Source organism: Sapajus apella, unplaced genomic scaffold (assembly GCF_009761245.1).
Source record: "Sapajus apella isolate SASKATOON/1434 unplaced genomic scaffold, GSC_monkey_1.0 scaffold41, whole genome shotgun sequence".
NCBI classification, from domain to species: Eukaryota; Metazoa; Chordata; class Mammalia; order Primates; family Cebidae; genus Sapajus; species Sapajus apella.
This window is the reverse complement of record NW_022436981.1, coordinates 3,702,292-3,724,314: the sequence shown is the minus strand read 5'-3', so window position 1 is coordinate 3,724,314 and position 22,023 is coordinate 3,702,292. Positions and strand designations below refer to the sequence as shown.

The following is a 22,023-nucleotide window of genomic DNA, read 5'->3' as shown; positions in this document are numbered from 1 at the left end:
TACTCAGATCGCAAGCATCTTTATGTTTTTCTTTGACTGGAAAGACATTTTCCTTGTCACACTCTTGGCAGCTGTCTGTTCTCAGTCCCCAACTCCGGTTAGCCCCAGCCGAGTCATCTGCAGGATGCCTCAGGCAGCAGTTTCCCTGCCTCCCTGCCCCCATGGGTACCAGCAGTAAATGTCGCTCACCAGCCTCGACTCCCCAATTCACCTGACAAAGGGTTCCACTGCATGATTTATCGTGAGGAAAGAAAAATTCAGCAACAGCAAGAAACTTCTCAGAAAAGCCATAGGCATCTGACAGATGAAGGAAGAAAGCTGCCAGTTCTACATTTCAGAGTCTGAGCCTATGAACCTGACCAGTTCTACCCATAAAGAAGGAGTCTTCAATGTCCTAGAAGAACTGCCAACCACTGCTGGGTGAACGATCTGACAGGTTGTCAAGGTCAGGGATTGGCAAACTTTTTCTGCAAAGGGTCACATGGTAAATATTTCCGGCTTTGAGGGTCACATACGGTCACTATCACATCTTCTTTCTCCACTATGACTTAAAAATGTAAAAGTCATTCTCAGTTTACAAGAGCAAGTCACTGGCCATAGTTTGCTGACCGCTCCCCCCTCCCCACCCGTGGTTTAGACAAACTAAAATTGTTTTTATTTTAAATTTTGTATCCACTCCCCTGTGTGTACCTGCATGTACATGAGCATGTGGCCTGACAGCTCCAGGCGGTCCCAAGGCGCCACACCTCATCTTCGTGGGGTGGAAGTAACACTGGAGAAACTCACTCCAGGGAGCCAAGACATGCTATGGCAGAAAGAACACAGCCTTCAGGAGACATAAGCCTTCCTCCCAGCTCAGTGCTACATTTGTTCTATGCCCTGAGCCAGTCACTTGCCCTTTGCGACCCATCCGAGATCCATTTACAGGGTGAAGGAGGTCAGGCTAGATGATGTCCAAGCTCCCTCCCAAATGCGATATTTCCTCTAGGTATCCCAAACCCATTTAGGAACAAATCAGGTTGTAAGAGAAAGGAAAGGATACAAATATCTTCTGTTTGTTCACTCTAGCTCAAAGCACAGCCAATTTTGAGGTGACCAACCCCCGCATCAGAAAACCCCCTTTGGGAGAAGAGTGGCTGGCTCAAGCTCTACGCAGGGAGACCCAGGAGGAATGCTTGTCAGCCTGTGGGTGCCGGCCACCCCTGCCATGCTCGCCATGGAAACAAGCCGCGCAGCCCACGCACCAGGCCAAGAATCTGGGCAGCTCGAAGGAGCCATGCCATTGTGGGCAGACACCGAGGCTCCCAGAAAACAAGCAAAGGCGAGGCCTGGAAGCTGCAGCGGAGACAGGTCATCATGACCTTCCCTCCCTGGCCAGTGCCAGACTGGCCAGCGGACAGGTCTTCATCTCCATCCAGGTGGCCCAGGCGGCCCTCAGGAAGTAAGAGACGAAGCTCACCACTGCCAGCATGGGCCCCGGAACTGCTCCCTCCATCAGCATGTATTGGGTACCAGCTACACGCCTGGATGGTGTTGGGCCCTGTGGGGACAGGTTAAACAGGGCACAGTGCCTACTCTGGAAGGAATGGCAGGGCCGGAGAATTGGCACCCTCCAGCAAGCACATGGCCAGTAGAAATAGTACCTTGAGCATTTTGAAGGAAGAAGCTGGAGCTGAGAGCCTTGAAAGATGTTCCTGGTGCCCCTCAGCAGGGGCTGTGCACATGTATTTTATGGAAATGGTTTGAGCCCACTGGGTACCCTGCCAGCCTCATCTGTGAATGCAAAGGTTAGAGTCAGCCTGCTTGAGCAAAGGAGAAAGGGGGACCTTGCTTTGTAGGAAACTTAGTAATAATTTGGTAGCTAATGCCCTTGGACCTCGGGATACTAATGCAGTCACCATGGAGACCTATAGAAATCCTTGCATTTCCTAGTTCTCATGCAGAGTTGGTTGTTGAAGTCAGATGGTCTGAGGGGGCGAGAGGAAGGTGATAACATACAGTAACAGCCAAGTCACGTTGTACATAGAACATGATTCACAACATTGACCTTAAAGGGCTTAGGGGCCGTTGGTGCTTCAGAGCCATCAAGTTGACACAGCCCACTGGCTTCTCTCCTCCTCTTTCCTGCACCTTGTCCTCTTTTTCAGTGCCTCCTTTATCCCTCCGCACCTGACACTGATGTGGCTGGCGAGGGATGAGGGTCTTGGTAAGGTTCCCTGTTTTCCAGCTTTCTGCTCCAGTTTCCTGGGATTTTCTCATTTTTCAGAGACCTATTACTTCCAGAAAGCAACTTCGCTGCCAGCCAGCGGGAGAACCACTAGCCAAAGGCAGCTCAAAGTCCCAAGGCTTTGACCTACTACCAAGAGGAAGTCTAATGGGAGAGGCAGCTCCAGGTGGGTGGCACAACCAGGGCCCTGGAGACAAACAGATCCAGTCTGTTCGGAACCAGCTGGGTGACCATGGGCAAGCCACTTGACCTTTTCATGCCTCAGTTTCCTGATCAGTGAAATGGGAATGATAGGCCCTATCTCCCAACCTTGCATACAGGATTACTGCAAGGATTAAGTGAGATCCTGTATGTAGAGTACATAACACAGGACCTGAAAGGGACCCAATAAATACTTGTGCAGATGTCCTTCTGGTAAAGGAAGATGGCCGAGGGCCAGTCCCTCGGAGGTATGTGGCTATGGTTGAATGTCTATGTCCCTCCAAAATCCGTATGTTGGAACCTAAGAGTCCATGTGACAGTATTAATAGGAGGGGCCCTCTGGGAAGTGATTAAGCCATGAAGGCTCTGCCCTTAAAAAGGGCTAGAGGGAACTGACAAGATCTTTTTCGTTTGTGCCCTTCCACCTTCCACCATGTGAGGACGCAACAAGGGATGCCATCTTGGAAGCACAGACCAAGTCCTTACCAGACACTGAGCGTGCAGGTTCCTCAATCTTCCCAGTCCCCAGAACTGTGAGGAAATACATTTCTGTTGTTTATAAATTGACCAGTCTCAGGTATTTTGTTACAGCAGCACAAAAAGACTAAGACTTATCTGCCTATGGGCAGGCTGCCTTCCTGTCTCCCAGAGTGGCAATGCACACTGGTTAGCCTGCCCTTGCCCAGAGCCTAGCAGCCCACCAAGAAGGTTCAGAAACCCCATCTGTCTGGGCTCTACAGCAGAGCCACTTCTCTGGGCCAGTCTCCCATAGCATGCTCTAGTGACATAGCCTGAGAGCCAGGAGGTAGCGGTCACCACAAGGTTCTACCTGTGGCTAGGTCCAGAGAGCCAAGCCTGCCTCTGCTGGCATGAGCACTGCCCATGTCACTCTGTAGTGCCCCATCTTTGGGGCCTCCATGGCTGCAAGGCCGCTTCTCTGACTGACAGTTGCTCCCTTTAGCTATCCCACTGCTTTGATCCACAGCACTACTCGTGCTGATCATTTGCCTACTTGCTGTCAGCTGCGTTCCCAGCCTTCTTTGCTCTGCTCTGGCACAGCAGGGTGAGCCTCCACACGCTGCATTTCCCAGACGCTCTCCAACGGGCTTTCAGTTAGGTTCTGTGAAGAGGAGGCACTGCCAGAAGACTGGCTGATTCCTCCCTGCTGGTCTCTGGTGGGGTCCCCGGCAGTTGTGACAGTGCTGTTGACACTCAAGGGTGACAGTGGCAGTGGATGCAGTGGCAGGGGCTTTGGCTTAGCAAGTGCTGCTCTTGGCTTCCTGTTGAAGCAGCCCAGTTCTATAGCCGTGGCTTGGAATCACACCGATTCTGGGTTCCGAGGAGACATTCCCCCTTGGCTCCTCCATCCCACAGCTGATCACACTTTCCTGCAGCCGCTAGTCTTCAGATAACCTTACCTTACTCCACTGCTCCTCCATGCCTTCCATCACCCAGCTGCTGATTCCTCAATTAGATCCCCTCAGTGTGAAAACTGAGGAGGGCTTCTGTTTCCTGACTGGACCCATTCATCACTTGAGTGACCACGATTCATCTCTGCAGCGTGATTTTACACATCTCTGTTCTGGCCTGCTGTGTGCTGATTTTAAAGTTTAATCTTCAAAAGATAGCTTTGTTTTATTTCCCTTTTTCCCAGTTTTTTAAATGGAGCCACTCCGAGACCCCAGTGTTCCTCCTATCATTCATTCACTTCCCTTTTTTGAACCTTGGTGAAGCCATAGCAGTACTGAAAAAAGAAGTTAGAGTGTATGCCCTTGGACCCAGCAATCATACCTCTAGGAATTTACTTGTACAACATGCTCTTCAACAGAAGAGCAAAAAGATGTATACTCAGATTTGTTACAGCATTGCATATAATGGTGAAAAATCGGAAGCATAAATAGAAAATTGGTTAACTAAATTTTGCTTCATATATAACATTGCTTTTTAAATGAAAATATTTCTATCATCTATTATCAAGATTTAAAAAACAGGTTACATAACAGTGGGCATACTATGATCACAGTTAAGTAAAATTGCACACGCATAGGTATTTGTATATAGACACGAATGTTTCAAAGAGTAGTTGCCAAAATATTGACAGTGGTTCTCCCTTAGGAGTAGATGAAACTTAGGGTGTGTTTTACATTCATAAGTTACCTAGATGGTTTCTGGCCAAAGATTTCAATCACTGCATCTGTATTTAGGATTTATAGGTGAGCTCCTCTTTGTTCTCAAAAGATTTTGGTCTTTCATTGTTTCCTAATGCAAAAGAAATCAGTTAAAATCAGAATGAAAGACCATTCAAATCAACAAATGAATAAAAACTTGATGCTCCCAGTTGCCGCAGTTGATCCAGTTTTGCTGTTTCTTCAGCTAAAGAGCAGATCACAGAGCGGGACAGTCACTTTGGGCCATCAATTTTCCTCCTGAAGAAAAGAAGGGGGAAGCTCAGCTCAGACCAGAGTCTGACTCTCACGCTACCAGAGTTGCCCCCTCATGGTACAGGACTCAGGAGAGAGGAAGTAATGATAACTCGATAACCATAAAAGGACATTTGGACAGCACTTTCCAGAATGCCAAGCCCCATCACATCCATGTCTGATTTTGATTGGCTGCGGTACAGCGGTGTTATCTCCATTTGATTCAGATCAGTAGACTGAGGCTCACAGGGATTAAAGAACACTCCCAAAGTCAAACCACAGGAAGCCTGGCCTCCCTTCAAATACTAATTTCACCACACCTTGCTGCCTCTCTCCACCCCCTTCAAATTGCTTACACACTGGAACTGTTGAGAAACCCCCTCTGTGTGAGAGCCAGGCTGGGATCCCCTGGAGGGCAGAGACCTTATCCTATTCATTTTGTGTCCTCAGTCACCAGCATTGTAGCACTCAATAAATGTTTGTTGAATTGGATTGAACTTCACTGAAACATTTTTAGAAGTGGGAGGCTAGAGCTAACATACTCTGCCTTAAAAAAAGAAAATCCCCAAAGTTTTGGTGAGAGTTGAGGAATCTAAGCACTGTGGGGTACAAAGACAAGCAGAAGCTCCTGGGGCACAGTGGCAACTCAAACCAGCAGGAATCCCAGAGCAGACAACCCCTCCTTACTTACTTGCTACTCAAAGTGTGTCTTGGACCAGTGGCATCAACATTTCCTTGGAGCTGTCTAGAAATGCTGAGTCTCAGGCCCCACTCCAGAGCTTCTGAATCAAAATCTGCATTTTCACTAGCTCTCCAGGTAGTTCCTGCATATAAAGTCTGTGAGGCACTAGAGGTGCAGGAACTTCAGACTAGGCTGCTACCTGCCCCAGAACACCAGCTGTGAGCCCTGCAAGTGCTCCCAGAAGGGATTTTATTCTGTCCAATGTGGCCTCAAATGTGGTCTCAGATTCTTTCTTTTCTTTTCTTTCTTTCCTTTTCTTTTCTTTTCTTTCCTTTTCTTTCTTTCTTTCTCTCTCTCTCTTTCTTTCTTTCTTTCTTTCTTTCTTTCTCTTTCCTTCTTTTTCTTTCTTTCTTTCCCTCTTCCTTCCTTCCTTTCTTTCTTTCTTAAGACAGAGTTTCACTCTTGTTGCCCAGGCTGGAGTGCAATGCCGTGATCTCAGCTCACTGCAACCTCCATCTCCTGAGTTCAAGTGATTCTCCTGCCTCAGCCTCTCAAGTAGCTAGGATTATAGGCATGCACCATGATGCCCAGCTAATTTTTTTATTTTTAGTAGAGATGAGGTTTCACCATGTTAGTCAGGCTGGTCTTGAACTCCTGACCTCAAGTGATCCACCTGCCTTGGCCTCCCAAAGTACTGGGATTATAGGCATGAGCCACCATGCCTGGCCTTTTCATTTGTTTCTGAAGAAAGAGCAGCATAGCATGTTTGCTTCTAGCAAAGAAGCACACTTTATTAAAATTCTAATAGGAAGAGGAGGAGTGCCCTGCCTCACCATGGGAAGCCAGATCCTGGAGAGTGTGGGTCATCCCAAATTTTTGAGATTCTACATAGGTTAGTGGATCTCAACCAGGGGACAGTGGCAATGTCTGGAGACATTCTTTGATTGTCTCAGCTGTGGAAACTGGTCATTCTGGCAGTGTGTGGAGGCTGGGGATGTTGGCTTCCTTCATATTTATTGCCCCGTCACTCTGGAACTCGGTTTCCACCCAATCCAAAGAGGGGAAGGGGGTTTGTCAACTTTATGGAGATCTGGGAATTATGGAAAGAATCAGAAGAACCATTAAAAGCTAATTGTTGTCACGTGCAGTGGCTCATGCCTGTAGTCCCAGCTACTTGGGAGGCTGTAGTGGGAGGATCACTTGAGCCTCGGAGGTAGAGGCTGCAGTGATCTGAGATTGCACCTCTCCACTCCAGCCTGGGCAACAGAGTAAGACTCTGTCTCTTTTAACAAAAGATAAAGTGTATTAAATTTAAAAAGAAGCGTATACTTCACAAGTATGAGAAAAGTTCAACAACAACTCAGAGACTACAGGAGGGCTGGGAAAAGCAACTAAGCTCAGGGAGAAGGGGGCCGTGCAAAGGAAGAAATGCGACAGGGAGAGCCCAACGTCCAGAAAGTGGATATAAATTTTTTTTTTATTACACAAAATACTTTCTTATTCATAAGAAAGACTTAAATACCCCCCTTTCCCCAAATAAACCAGATTTTGTTTCACTTCTCTGTTTTCCAAACTTCTTGAAATGTGGCTATGAGAAAAAAATATTTTTTTCCAAAAACGATTTAAACAAACAAACAAACAAACACACTTGTGAACGTCACCAGAGATGGATGCCCCACCAACGCCGCCAGGGAGGAAGGCTGGAGCTGGCCTCGCTGCTGCTTTGATGTCACGGTCTGAGCTCCGCTCCCTCCACGCCACGCGGACGTCGCAGGAGCGGGATGTGAAAGAGCGTTTCTCTAAGCATCTTTCTCGGGGCCCCACCGCCGTCTCCAGGCACTTTTTCTGCCAGAAGCTCAAGACGAGAGAAGGGCATGTGAAGGGCCAGGAAGCCGGGCAGGTGCCGCCGTGGGAGAGCCGAGGAGGAGGGTGGGAGGCGCACCCCGGTCTGCTTCACCCTGAAGCGCGAGGCCCTGCGTTCCGCTGGGCTCCTCCCCGCGCGCTTCGCTGCTGGGGAAGGACAGGCAGGGATGCTTGGTGCACCGATCCCTTGGTGCCCGGCGGCCCCGCCTCGCCGAGCTCCATCAGTTGGCATCAGGAGCATCTGGCAGGGGCTCAGGCTGGGGCCCCAGGGACGAGGCCAGTTTGGTGAGGGCCCGCGCTATGACGCCCAGGTGGCCGTTCATGGTCCGCAGCTCCACCAGGATGTCCCCGACGTTGGCCTCCAAGCTCGCCGCAGCGGCGGGCCGGGCGCGGGGCGGCGGGGATGAACCCGCGTCCACGGTGCCCTCCTCCCTGCCCGCGGCTCCGGGGCGCGGGGCGCAGCTCCTTCCCAGGCCCTGGGCCGGTGCCAGGACGGGCGGCGGTCGCTCCCTGTCATCCCCGCGTGTGGCGGGAGAGGTGGTCGAGAGGCAGCCGGGCAGCCAGTCCACCAGGCGCGGAGCGGCCTCTGGGGAGGAGGCGACGACTGAGTAGAGGCCTGCGCGCCGGGAGGTGCCGGGGCCGGGAGGCGCCGAGGCTGCGGGGAGCGGGGGCAGCAGCGCAGGCAGCACTGGTGGGCCCGGGGAAAAGGCCTGGGGCTCGCAGGAGGAGGAGGAGGGAGACGGCAGGGCGGCGGTGGAGGGGCCCTGCTCTTCTGAGGAGAGGAACAAGGTGGTCGAAGACTGGGAGTCCAAGGTACTAGGCTCCGAATCTGTCAAAGAAGAATGAGAAAGAGTCACTCAGGCATGCATGCTCTTCAGCATTCATTGTGCGCCAACTCTTTGCCCACCTCCATGCTAGGTACTTAAATGAGTGAGAAGGTGGAAAGGTATTTCTTACCTCTCAGAGCTTGCAATTCAGTAAGAAAGAGTGGGCTATAGGAGCAGGTAACGGCTGGAGAGAGAACAAAGTGAGGGTGTGGCACAGAGCACAGGTACTGGGGGCAAAGAAGATCAGCGAGTCCAAGAAGGCATCCTGGTCTAGCGCTCCTCTGGGTCTCGAAAGGTGGCACGGGTGTAAAGACAGAGGCAGCTCCAGGCAAGGGACCATGACTGCATCTTATTTGAAGGCAATCTTCCCAAGGGCAGCCAGTGAAACCTGTGACAAGAAGGCCCTTCCCCAAGACGGCCAAAAGCATAACTGTGTTAAACAGATGACCTGCCACTGCCCCATCAGAGTAAGACTCTTGGGTGGAGGAGAAAGTTCAGAACCAGAAGCCAGGACACAGTGCTGATTCTTGCTCTGCCGGAGAATGCCATGGAACACTGGGCAAGCCCCATCCCTCCCTGGAGACTTGATTTCATCCTCCCATCCACATAAGAAGGTTGGGCCCAGTGGCCTCTGGGGCCCTTCAGGACAGATCATCCTGCCTTCAAAAGTCTGCAGCTTGAAGCACTGATCTAAGTTCACAGTGGGCGCACTTAAAAATCTGGAAGCACTTTACCGACTGACTCATGTTAGTTCTCCCCTAATCCCTGGAGTTTCCAGGTAGAAAGCAGGCGGCAGCTGTTTGTGACTGGGTATGGAAACAAGGTTTACCAACCTCAGATCAAAGGAGCCACATGAATGACAACTACCTTAACTCAGCTATCTCAGCCGCCCTGGTGGCTGCCACTGGGGAGATGGTCCATGCTCACCCTGGACGCAGTTCTGAGTTTTACTGGAGCCAGGTCCTGGAGGCTTCCCTCCTGGTTCCAGCTAGAACGTCTGTGCTTGGCTTTCTGCATTGTCTATTTGGGTGCCCACCCTGGCACCATGCCCTTCAGGGATTCCAAGCTTTTCAAAGGCAGAACTTGGTCGAGTACCTCAGCTTATTATCTTGGGGAGGGTGACCTGATGAAAGCGTCAGTGAGTAAACACATCCCCACTGCCTGTGAACATGTGTGCTCTCGTCATGGGTGAGCTGTTCCTTCATCTGGTGTCTGGCTCAGACTCAGAGAAGCCCTAGTCATCTGGGGAGAGGTTGGTCCCTCATCCCTCCCGACTCCAGTGTCCAACAACGTTCTCACAGAGCTCCCAGGGCCCAGATGTTCAAATATACAGTTTGTGTGGGAATTGTGTCGGGGGGGATTCAGAGAGGCAATTATTCCTCAGACGACAGCATTTGAGGAGAAGCCAGCAATGTGACTGAGAACTTCTCGGATGGAAAAAGTTCATGGGGCCAGGCACGGTGGCACACGCCTATAATCCCAGCACTTTGGGAGGCCAAGGCAGGTAGATTGCTTGAGTCCAGGAGTTTGAGCCCAGACTGGCCAACATGGTGAAACCCCATCTCCACAAAAAACAAACAAAAATTAGCTGGGCACACTGGCATGTGCCTGTAGTCCCAGCTACTCAGAAGGTGAGGTGGGAGGATTACTTGAGCCTGGGAGATTGAGGCTACAGTGAGCCATGATCACACAACTATGCCCAGCCTGGGCGATGGGATGAGATCCTGTCTCAAAAAAAAAAGGCTCATGAATACTTTCTGCTGTAGACTTTCACAGAACTGCCTCTCCTCCACCAAAACTAAATTTCCCCAGGTATCTGTGATTATCTTCTTTTATAAACCAAGAATCATGGCTATTTCTAAGAACCTAACCACTATGAGTTGAAAATGATAAAAGAGAAACTCCACAAACTGTTTTCTCTAGTTTTACTTGAGAAATGTTAATGAGTTTCACATATCCAATTCTCATAGCAGACAAAAAAAAAAAAAAACTCTATATTAAACCAAATAGAAGTCTAATTTGTAAAATGAAACAGAGGCGAGCACACAGAATAGTCTAGGGTAGAAGCAACTTAGAGGCCTAATGCCATTATAAAGGTAGTGATAACAATAATGCTGAGATTTCTCTGGGCTACCAGGGGTATAAAAAAGGTGACCTCGGCTGGGCGCAGTGGTTCACGCCTGTAATCCCAGCACTTTGGGAAGCCGAGGCAGGCAGATTCTGAGGTCAGGAGTTCGAGACCAGCCTGGCCAACATGGTGAAACCCCATCTCTACCAAAAATACAAAAATTAGCCAGGCATGGTGGCGAGCACCTGTAATGCCAGCTACTCAGGAGGCCAAGGCAGAATTGCTTGAACTCAGGAAATGGAGGTTGCAAGGTTGCAGTGAGCCAAGATTGCACCACTGCACTCCAGCCTGGGTGACAGGGTGAGACTCCATCTCAAAAAAAAAAGAAAGGAAAGGAAGAAAGAAAGAAAGAAAAGAAAGGGGGAAAGAAAGAAAGAAAAGAGAGGAAAAAAAAGAAAGGTAACCTTTCTACAGCCATTAACTTAGTAGGCCCCAGCGAATCCTTGAATCAAAGAGCACTGGCTCAGTGCAGGAAAAGATGTCTCAAAGAAAAACCCTTCACTGTTGTTTCAGCTAAAACTTCAAAACACAGTTTTTAAAAAAGTTGTCAAGACTTAACCCAACCACACTGGTAAACAGAACTGAAAATCAGAATCACCTTTTTAACAAGCCACATTACCTCCCAGAACTTTCTCCTAGCTGTCAGGAAACTTGGTGGCAGCCCTAGCTCAGCTAAAATTGGCTAAATGATTTATATATCTCTTCCATCCAAGCAATTGCTCATTTTATCTCAAATTTGGTGCATGACCTTTCTGAATCAATGACATTTTTATGCATCTTTGGGGATTTCTACAAAATAATATCAGAGTCTTGCTGTACAAACATAGGTCTTTGTGGAGGCTGGGGCCTCTCAGGTGCACAGAGTTGAGTTCCTCAGGTTCCTTGACTCCCTCTCTCAGCCCTCTGCATGGTCTCTGGCCCTTAGCCTGCTTTGCTAACATTCTGAGCATGATGACTCTGTGACATTTTGTGTACTTTTTTTGTTAACTGTAATTTAAGCCTAGTGAAAATGGAGATATTGCTTATTTCATTGCCTGCTGTACCACCAGAGCCTCAACAGCGCCTGGCGTATAGTAGATGTTTAATAAACATTTGTCGACTGAACACCATGTACTCATCATCAGCCTGGAAGCATAACTCTGAATGCAATAAACAGATCCGGCTGAACGTTGTACAGCGATTCAGCATTCCAGGTATTTATCGAGCCTGTGCAATATTGGGGACATATTTATATTTTTTTAAATGTGTTTCTTGTTTATCTGATATTCAAATTTAACTGTGCACCCTATATTTTATCTGGTAGCCTCACAGGAGGTTGACATTTTCATCCTGCCTATTTCATAGATGAGGAAACTAAAGCAAAGATGGGCTAAATGTTTTTACACAAATTCAGAAGTTAGAAGGAATCTTGCTGTCATTTGGATTCATTGCTTAAAACGAGGAAATAGAGGCCTGTGAGAGAAAGTAACTTGCTGTTTAGTGACACAGCTGAGAAGAGAAGTGAGAACAGAGAGAACAGCATCTCCTCTCTCCCAGTTATCCCTTCAAGATCCTGATCATTCAGTCATGGAGCAAATATGTACTAAGAACCTACTGTGTGCCAGGTGCCAAATTATACTCTAAGACACAGCCAAACCAGGCGGAGACCCTACCTGAAGGAGCAGATAGGGCCGTAGGCTCTCTGTCCTCCCACAGAGTCAGAGGGATGTGCCTTCTGACTCACCAAGTCAGATTGCCTCTCTGCATATCCAAACCCAGCTGGCAGATCAGATTAGGGCGGAAATCCAAGAGAGCCGCAGAGCAGGCACCCACGAGCTACAGTTAGCACTGATTTGCTTATAGTTTTTAGCCTTTTTCTCAAGAAGGCGGACCAGAGGCTGGGGTGTGAGCCTTTGTCACCCAGCAATTGAGTGCGAACTTTCCATCAAAGCACTTCTCTCTGCTTTGCCACCCCTGCCTCCTCATACACATGATTGGTTTTTGAGGGGAGAGATGCTACTTCTTGAGGTTAAGGAAGTGAGATTTCGCTAAATGTTGGTGATTCTGGTTCCTTCCAAGCCTAGAAGTATCTTTGCAAAAGTCACTTGAAAAAAAATATATAACTAACAAGCATTCAAGAAGTGTTCAGGGTCTCCAGAAATTTTTTTAACCTGCAAATGAAAATAATAATGAATTACTATTTCTCACTTATAAAACTGTCCAAGCATTCTTCTGCTAACACTCACTGTGAACAAGATTGTCAGGAGAGAAGCATTCTAATACACTGATTGTAGTTGAGTAGATCAGTGCAGCCTCTCTGGAAAGCAACTTAGAAACATGCATGATACTGTTTAGTGAGAAAGGGAAATTGACAAAACACATTATGGAGAAGAGTGCCACTGCTTATAGGAAAATGTATGTAATGAAGATTGGGGGAAAATACATGGTGATGTCAGGCATGTTCAGCATGTAATGGGATTGTAATTTTCTGAATTTTCAAAGATTTCTGCAGTGACTCTGCATGGATATGCCTTCCCTCATCACTGACCTTTTAGCAGAAAGTGACTGCTTCCTACCAAGCCTGGTATCAAGGTCTTCTGACCACTTTCTCTTCAATCTTGTTGCTGAGCTGAATAACTTGGCTGGCAACTATGCACCTCGAAAGGCCAATTGTTTGAGGGTTTCTTGTAGGGGTAGTGGGAAGCCATTAACCCTTTTTTTTTACATCCGTTTGGCACTCCCCACCACGGACATCCACCAGCCTGGGGCTTAGGCTTCCTCTGTGGAAGAGTCAAAGTGTGCACCTGGCTATGGGAACATGTGGTTCATTTGCAAATAAGACCTTCAGACCCACTCCTTAAAACCTGTTCCTTTCACCATCTTCCCCTTCTCAGTAAATGGCCTTTCATGTGTTCAGCCAAACACCCAGGACTAATCCTTGACCCTTCTCTTTCCCTCAATTCCCACATGCAATCTACCAGCAATTGTTGTCAGCCCTACCATTGAAATATACCCAACATCTGACCATTTCTGTCTCTAGGCAGTGGCCCACTGTTGATGGCTGAGCTGAGATCAGAAAACAGGTCTTCTGAGTTCCAGGTTAACACTTTCCCTGCCACACCTAAAGCCTACTAGATTTCCATGGACTATTTAAAATGCATCTCCCAATCCCACTCAACCGCTCCCTATGACCGGCCCCAGGAAAATCTTTTGCCTAATTCTTGGGCCCCCTTTAATGCATTTTAGGTAATATCTAAATGTATTCATTGATTCATTCAAGAAATACTAATTGAGCACCTACTATGTGCCAGGCAGGATGCCCCATAGTGCACAAAACCAAGCCTAAAGTCTGTCCTCATCATTTGGGCAGAAAATAATCACACAAAGCAAATGTGTAATCGCAACAGTGACACAATCTACATGTTATGAGCTAAACATGCAAGAGGAGGATAAAAAAAAAATCCCCTCTAAATAGAAGGGTCTGACCTTTGGAAGGTTCTTTGAGGGAATTCTGCTTGAGTGGAGTTCTGAAGGATTAGTAATTAGGTAGGAGGGAGGGGAGAACACTAAAGCATGAGCAAGGGCCCAGGGCAGGAGGGAGTGTTGCAAATGTGTGGAACATCTGGAAAAGCCAGTGTGACTGGAGTGCAGAGGGCCAAGGAAAGAAAGCATGTGGTCAGTGATGCTCAGGAGAGGAGCACTATATGATCTACACTGCCAGGTATCACTCAACAGCTATTCTCCCCTTCTTCCTCCTTTTTTGCTGGCCTATGGCCACTTGGAAAAAAATATTACATTTTCCAGCCTCTCTTTCAGCTATCTATAGCCGTGTGACTAAATTCCACACCGAGGATGCAAGTAGAAATGCTGTGTGTAATTCCTCCTTCCTGCTATCTGAGATTTGATTGCAATGGCTGGAGCCCAAGCAGCCCTCTTGGGCGATGAAGTGAAAACCGCTTACTAAGAATGACAGAGCAGATAACTCAAGTAGTCTGAGTCCCCCATCACTTTAAGGAGTTGCTGTGCTAATCCTGGCTGGTTGAACTACTGACTCTTCACATAGAAAATAAAATCTTATCTATTCAAACCCCTATTAACTTGGGATTTCTGTCACTCATAACTAAATCAAATCTTGATGTGTGTAGCCTTGTCAGACTTGTTCAGAGGTTTTGCCTTTATCCCAAGAGCAATGTGACGCTTTGAAAAGTTATTATGCTTCAATGTGCATATGCGTATATGTGTCATGATCAGTTTTATATTTTGAAAAGTTTACCTGTCTGCTGGCAGCAGGATGGAGGGATAGGAGGGATAGGTTGGGAGGACCAGGATAGACAGAGTGGAAGCAATAGAACAAGAGGCTGCAGTTGCAAGTGAGAAATTAGAAAATGACAGTGACTTTTGCTAGGATTGTGGCTCTGGAGATGCAAATAAGTAGATTCTAGAGACGTTTGGGATGTGGAAACCACAGGACTTTCTACTGTTAGGGATGTGGAGGGGTTCAGGGAAAGAAGGCGTAGAGAAATGGGTCCCGTACCTGGCTACTGCTTCAGTGCAAGGTTCCAGAAATCCTGGCTCCAGAAGAGGGACTTTTTCCCTTTCTTGTTCTCTGGAATCTGGGTGGCCCCTTCCCAGCCCACACCCAACCCTCCAAAATAGCTCAGCTCTGACATACCTCACCAGAGGCAGCCCTTAGAAATATTTTCCCAGGAACCTGGAGGGAGGAGAAAGTCTGTAGCCTTGGGGGACTGATAGGGAAGAGATCTGGAAAGAGGAACAGACCTGTCTGCAGGAGAAGCAACATCTCCCAGCACTGCAACCAGGCCATTGCCTTTGATGGTTCAGACTTGGCTGAGTTGCTGCCTGATCTCTTCAGAGCCACCGGCATACAAAAGGGAGGGCTGAGTGTCAGATGAACTCAGCCCAATAATATTCATTTCTTTTATTTTCCAGGAACGTCATGAGACCCACAGGGCAATCTTCTGGTTTTAAGACCTGGTGAGTCAAGTCTACAAATACCTCTGACTCAATCTGATCCCAAGTTCTCACCAGGCATCTCCTAGGAACGTGGCTCAGCAGGAGAGCTGGAATTGACCCGCCCTCTGCAGGGAACAGGAGGGTTGGTTTCTCTGCATTAGGTTTTAGGGAGGGAGGGGGTGAGAAGGGCTGGCTGCGGTGGAAATGATGGGATTCTTGACTTGACACTGACCATGCTCACAGTAAGAGCCGACATTTCCTGGGTACTCTCTAACTGAAAGCCATGTGTTATTTCTTCTAATCTTCACAGAAAACTACAAGTGGTTTCTGTTATCAATTCCATCTTACCATTGAGGAAACTGAGGCTTGGCTATGTTAGGAATCCTGGTCGCTGGTACAGAGCTGTGACACGAACCAAGGTAGCTGATGCCAAAGGCTATTCCCTGTGATGGAGGGCATGTGCTTTACAGAGTTTTTGCAGGCATGGTAGGAAGACTGAGGAGAGCTAGCATTTGTGGAGGACCTGAGACACTCTAGACCAGTTATATGGCACCTTGACTGCACATTAAAATCACTTGGGGAATTTTATAAGCACCATCCATGCTCCCGACCAATTAAATCGCATCTGTAGGAGTCATACCCAGGCATCCTAGGTTTTAAAAGCTCTCCAGGTGATTCTAATATGCAACAAGGATCGATCAATAAAAGCAAGTTCCATGGGGTTTTTTTTTTTTGTTTGTTTGTTTTTCATTTAATGACCCTGTATTCACTTGTAAATGAGGAAGCTGCAGCTCACAGAATTTGGATGGCTTGGACCAACCCCATGGCTGATAAGATTCATGTCTTAATCTGTATCTGGCTGATTCCAACACCCGTGTTTGTTCAGTTCATTTCATCCTCTCTCATATTTGGGCATATTCTATTTTGAAAGCATGCAATTTTTAAAATATAAATTTATTTTGCAAATTTCATTTTGTTTTGTTCAAGTCCAAGTGCTGTTTAGGTCAGCTGCCTGAGAGTAGCAATGCAGCCTATAGCCATTGAGTGGAGTGGGTTGGTCCAGGGGCAGCTGAAGCCGTGGCCTTGGCTTCATCCAGGCTCTGCTACAACCAACAGGCCGGAACCTCCAAAGATATGTCCAGGAGCCCTGGCTGGGATGTGCCTTCTGACTCTCCTAGGCAGAATACCACCTGTCTTCTGTAGCCTCAAGCCCTGAGGGGCCCCCATCTGAGGATGAGAAGGCCCCGCCCTGAAGAACTCCCTAGTCTCTGTTTCCCGCAGTGTTAGCGATTTCCCAAGGAGTGACATTAGAAAAGTCATCACCTATTTACTTCTGTACAGATCATTCAGAGCCTAATTTTCTGGCAGCCGAGGGTTGAGCTCATCAGAAACAGCCTTCATCATCCACTGCGTTAATCAAGCCAAGCCAGGAGAAGGGAGAAGGGCAGCCATCCGGATGGATTCAAGCCACCAAGCAGTGCTTCTGCTCTAAGAGTGCCCTTAAAGAAGGGGCGAGAAGGAAGTGATTGCAGATACCTGTACACCCATGTTCATAGCAGCATTATCACGAGAGTCAAAACGTGGAAGCAACCCAAATGACCATCGATGAATGAAAAAATAAAGTATGGCACAAGCACACAATGGAATATTGTTCAGCTTTAGAAAGGAAGGAAATTTTGATATATGCTACAACATGGATAAACTTGGAGACCTATGCCAAGTGAAATAAGCAGCCACAAAAGCCAGTCCGCAAGGTATCGTATGATTTCCTTTGTATGATGTTCCTGGAGTGATCAAATTCATACAGACAGAAAGTAAAATGAGGGGGAGTTAGTGCTTAAAGGATACAGAGCTTCTGCTGGGGAGGATGAAGTTCTGGAGAAGGATATGGTGATTGCCTAACGGTGTGAATGTACTTAATGGCACAGAGCTGTATACTTAGCAATGGTTAAAATAGTAAATTTCATGTTCTGTATACTTTACCACAATCAAAAGGTAAGGTAGAAGTATGACACCTTAAGTCACAATTTTTCCAAGCAATTGAAAGATCTACATATGCCATTACCATAAATGTTTATAAAATGGGAATGGGAAGAGCTGATAAAATAAATTGCTGTTGAGAACTTAATAGATCAGGTATGGGTGCAGCACCCCAGGCAGCCCCTGAGGATGAGGATTACTTACCCAGTCCTGGATCCTAACTAAACATTAATGCCTCCTCAAAGATGTCTGGTTTTTCAGTCATCAGGGTATCAAATTCTACTAAAAGGGCTTTGTTGACACTGTGTGGATACAGGTTGGGAGAAAGTAAAGTCCAGAGCCTGACATTTTCAGAACCACTTTTAGATTCATCTTCATTATAAGCAAAGTGTTGCAACCTCCAAGCCGTGCACACCCAAGCAGCTGTCTCTCGTCACTCATTCCCACTGGCAACACTGGCCAGCGTTTGGGTCAAGAGCCCCATGGTTCTCGCCCAGACTTCCAGACACCTCACCCCTTTATTGCTTACCCTGCTCCAAATATTCCTTGAAGGCACCAGGCACATTCCCACCTCAGTGCTCTTCCACTTGCTGTTCCCGCTGCCGGAAATGCTCCTCCCTCAGATATCTGCGTACCTCATCTCCTTCAGCCTTCACTAAAAATCACCTTCTCAAGTGTGCTCTTCTGGCCACCCTACTTAAAAGTACCACCCCAACTCTACCATGTCATCTTCCTGTTGCCCTTGTTCTGAACACAGAAAGTTGTCTTGCCCTTTACAAAAGTAGGACTTTCCTTTTTACCCCCTCTTCTCCAACTTATGCTTGCTTCTGCTTCTTCTTGCCTCTGCCAGGCTATAGGGAGCCTCTGGGGACAGGGGCTGTCTCTTTCAGGACTGGCCTGGGGCTTGGTAGACACCAGCCCCCTTTGTGGGATGAATGGAGGGGAGGGCGCAGAGGTGTGCTCTCAGGGGGTGGCCTTTAGAACCTAACTTCAGGAAACACTCCCTTAAAAGAGCTTTGCAGCTGGCACCTTGGAGGGCTCAGCAGGGTGGCAGCAGAGCACTACCCTCTGCTCCTGAGCTCTGGGGACCAGGGAGGCACCTGGAGATGCTACCACTGTCCCACTCGTATCCTTAGGGCATATGCCGGTGGAGAAAACTATGTGTGCAAATGCATGAGGCCTGGAAGACCGTGGCCTCAAAGGCCATCTGAAATGGCTGGAGTGGAGGGTACACAGGGCTGGGGGACTTCATGAAATGGCTTAAAATGTAAAAAGGACAACCAGGCACAGTGGCTCACACCTGTAATCCTAGCACTTTGGGGGGCCGAGGCAGGCAGATCACAAGGGCAAGAGATCGAAACCATCCTGGCCAGCATGGTGAAACCCTGTCTCTCCTAAAAATACAAAAATTAGCTGGGCGTGGGAGCACACACCTGTGGTCCCAGCTACTTGGGAAGCTGAGGTGGAAGAATCACTTGAACCCAGGAGGCGGAGGTTGCAGTGAGCCAAGATTGCATCACTGCACTCCAGCCTGGCAACAGAGCAAGACTCCGTCTCAAAAAAAAAAAAAAAAAGTAAAAAGGACAGATGGTTGAAAGAGTTTGTCTACTAAGGCAAAGAACTTGAACTTTAGCAGGCAATGGGGAGCCACCAAAGGGTTTTAATTAGGAAAGTAACAGATTTGATTTGCCTTTTAAAAAGATTACTCTGGCAGCCAGTGGCATGGAGGCTGAAATGGATGGGCTGGAGGCAAGAAGGCCAAGTGTAAAAGTAACATCTTGAACATCGATGAGTTCAAATGACGTTATAGGAGAAGGGAATGTGAGAGTGACATCCTGCCATCCAGTATTAGAAGCAACTTTTTTTTCAAGGAACAGATTGAATTTCAGCGAAAAGAAACTTTCCTGCCACCCTTTATGACGATCCTGTGAACGCTGACTCCTTCCCTCATTCAAGTTGGCCACCCTTGGTCTTTCATGCATCACCATTCAATAAAAGCAAGCGTGGGTTTTATGGGATTGTTTGGAGAGCCCCGAGCCAAAGTTTTCTACTCACTTAGGCAAGGCTGCTCTGCCAATTCCTAAATTGGCTGTTTTTTACGTATAGGGTGTGAAAGATATCTCTATGCCTCTCTAGGAACACGCCCATTTGGAAGGAGACATTTGTGACTATACATAATATCTTCATGTGCTTTTTGAAGGGATGTTTATACAACCTGCATATTCTTTGGCATGAATATTTTTGTAGAATGGAGAAAGGGAGAGACAGCATGAGAAAGCTATTCCTACACCATAACTGCCTTTGGCTCACAAAGCAACCCGCAAAATAGATTACGTTCCTCAGCAATGCCTCCAGGGCTGAACAGCCCCCAAGTTAACCCACTTAATCCTTCTTCCTGGAGGGTCACTCACCTTTGAACTTTATTTTCTAGACCTACCATTTAAAAAAATAACAATGATATGGCCCAGTCCAGACCCTACTGAAGCCCAGGTTCCCTGCCTCCAGAGGAAGAGCTCACCGAGAGTCATCTCGCTTGTAAAACTCGGGTTGCTTGAAGAACTTGATGGAAAGAGCGGGGCAGTAAAACGTGGCATTTTGGCTTTAACGAGGCCAAGAAGCCCAGAGTGGGGCCAGCTGTGTAGCCTGAATGAACCCAAGAATATTAGAAGCCGGGGTCACATGGAACCGGGACACCACCAGGAATGTGGGGAGCAGAGACAGTCTGGCGAGGAGTGGAGGGAAAGGCTGCAGCCCCCTGCTGCCAGTTCCCACGTGAGTCAACAGGAGGGCAGGGGGTGGCCAGGACAGGCAGGCAGGAGCAGTGATCCTACCGGGTGAACGGGCAAGCTGCGCCCAGCCGTGTGGGGTTCACTTGGGCCCTCTTCACACCGTCAGGCTCCAGGACCTCTGCGGGGAGCCAAGAGTGGCAGATGTGCACCAGCCGGGACACGCACCTCAGAGAAAAAGCCTCCTTGGTTTGTTCCACGGTGTCGCCTTGTCAAGCCCCCAACCCGCACTGAGCAACCAAGCAGTGGGACACCCCATCTGGAGAGGAAGGAGGTGATGGCTCCATTCCCCAAAGCAATAGGCAGCAAGGTTTCTGACAAGGATGTTCATTAAGTCAGTGGCAGGGCAGGGGAACCAGGTCAGAATCCTCTAGCACCTTCCATTTGCTTGGGAAATAAAGCAACATTGTCCAGACCTGACCACACTTGGTAAACATCTGGGAAGAGGATAATCCTGTTTCTCTCGGTGTTGCATGCAGCCCTGGGAGCAGACCCTGGCTCTTAACGACTGATGCCTCTGGTGTCTGTTGCCACCTCTTACCACTGACCCCCTTGCACTTAGAAGCAAATAATCCCAAGAGATGGCAGGGCCATATTCAGTTCCCTAATTGTCCCATCCAGGCACTTTTACACCCAGTCCTTTCTCCTAAGAATTCCTCTGAGACCAGCACTCCTGGCCTTGCCACTGTGTCTCTCTCAGGACATCTTTTCTAATTTGGGCCTGAGCTTTTCCTTTCCTTCATTTCATGCCATTCCTCCTAATGATAACTCTTTGCGCCAGGCTCAATTACATACAAAGCTTAAATGAGCAACCCCGACTCTAAATTTGGCCCTGTCCATTGAAGAGGGTGGGGGCGCCTTGGTCATTTGGCTTTGCTCAAAAAGATGCTACTCCCCATGGGGAACCAATGCCAAGGAGACGGGGGAAGACTTCTGCAAAAATAAAAATCTAGAATGAAGAAACAGACCAGTGCTGGCTGTCCCTGGTCACTGGGGCTTCGTCTTCAGCCAGGCCTGTTAGGACTCTCGCCCCGCCACAGGCATGCAGAAGCTACAGACATGCTTTGATTTTTCCTTTTTGAAAATGTCCTCCCAAATCGTTTTCCATTTTGAAAACGATCCCACCCTACCTATGCCCTCCCTGCAGGGTTAGCAGAGGGTGAGGTGAGAGCATTTGCCAGGAATTTCCGCCAGTATTTGCCAGGAGTTTTTCTCAAGATCTGGCCATGAGTCAACATGATACACTGGGGCACATGGTGGAGCTCACAGTGGCCTCCCCTCCCTTCTGGAACATCAGGAGAAGCATCTCCCTGCTGAGTAACCCTGGGCAAAAATCCCGAAGGCCCCCTCCCTCTCCCTGATTCTCCCTCTGTACTATCCCCACGTTAGAGGAGATAAGGGAAATATATTTACAACAAACTTGATCAGAATAGTAATATGCTCCAGAACTACACAAAGATCCCTATTTATGCAGCCCACCTCCTTTCAAAATTAAGCTCTCTTGTATGATTCCAGTGCTTTTTATACTTTGGGCATTTAGAAAATAGGAGGAGGGGGTGATGAGGAGAACAATGGAGAAGAAAGAAGCATTGCTCAGATTCACAATGACAAGATGAGAACCTAACACAGCCCCTGAGAGGTCCAGGTGAACTGGGCTGGCGGGTAGGTAGAACTGTCTGTGCAATTTTATTGATGTCGACAACTTATCTGAAGTACTCAAAGTAGATTCATTACCATCTTATGTGCAAGTTCTGACTACCAAAATTGGCTATCCTGGCCACTGGAGTCCATCCACAATCAGTTTCTTCTAGTGATAGTTTAGAATTACCCCTAAGAGTTTGGGGGAGAAGTTCAATGAAAATCAATGATATCCTTCCACAGATCTTTGAATTAAAACAAATGGAATGCTACCATGAGACTGTTAAATATCTGTGAAGCCTGGCCTCAACCTGGGTC

General features: G+C 47.9%; 1 long non-coding RNA gene across 1 annotated transcript; it reads right to left on the bottom strand.

Annotated features, from left to right (window-relative positions):
* Positions 1-3,882: 3,882 nt before the first annotated feature.
* LOC116565776 lies at positions 3,883-21,302 on the bottom strand. The gene is made up of 3 exons (XR_004275582.1): positions 21,036-21,302; positions 7,179-8,222; positions 3,883-4,854 (listed from the first exon to the last, which is right to left on the bottom strand). It is a non-coding gene; the product is annotated as an uncharacterized LOC116565776 (long non-coding RNA).
* Positions 21,303-22,023: the final 721 nt, after the last annotated feature.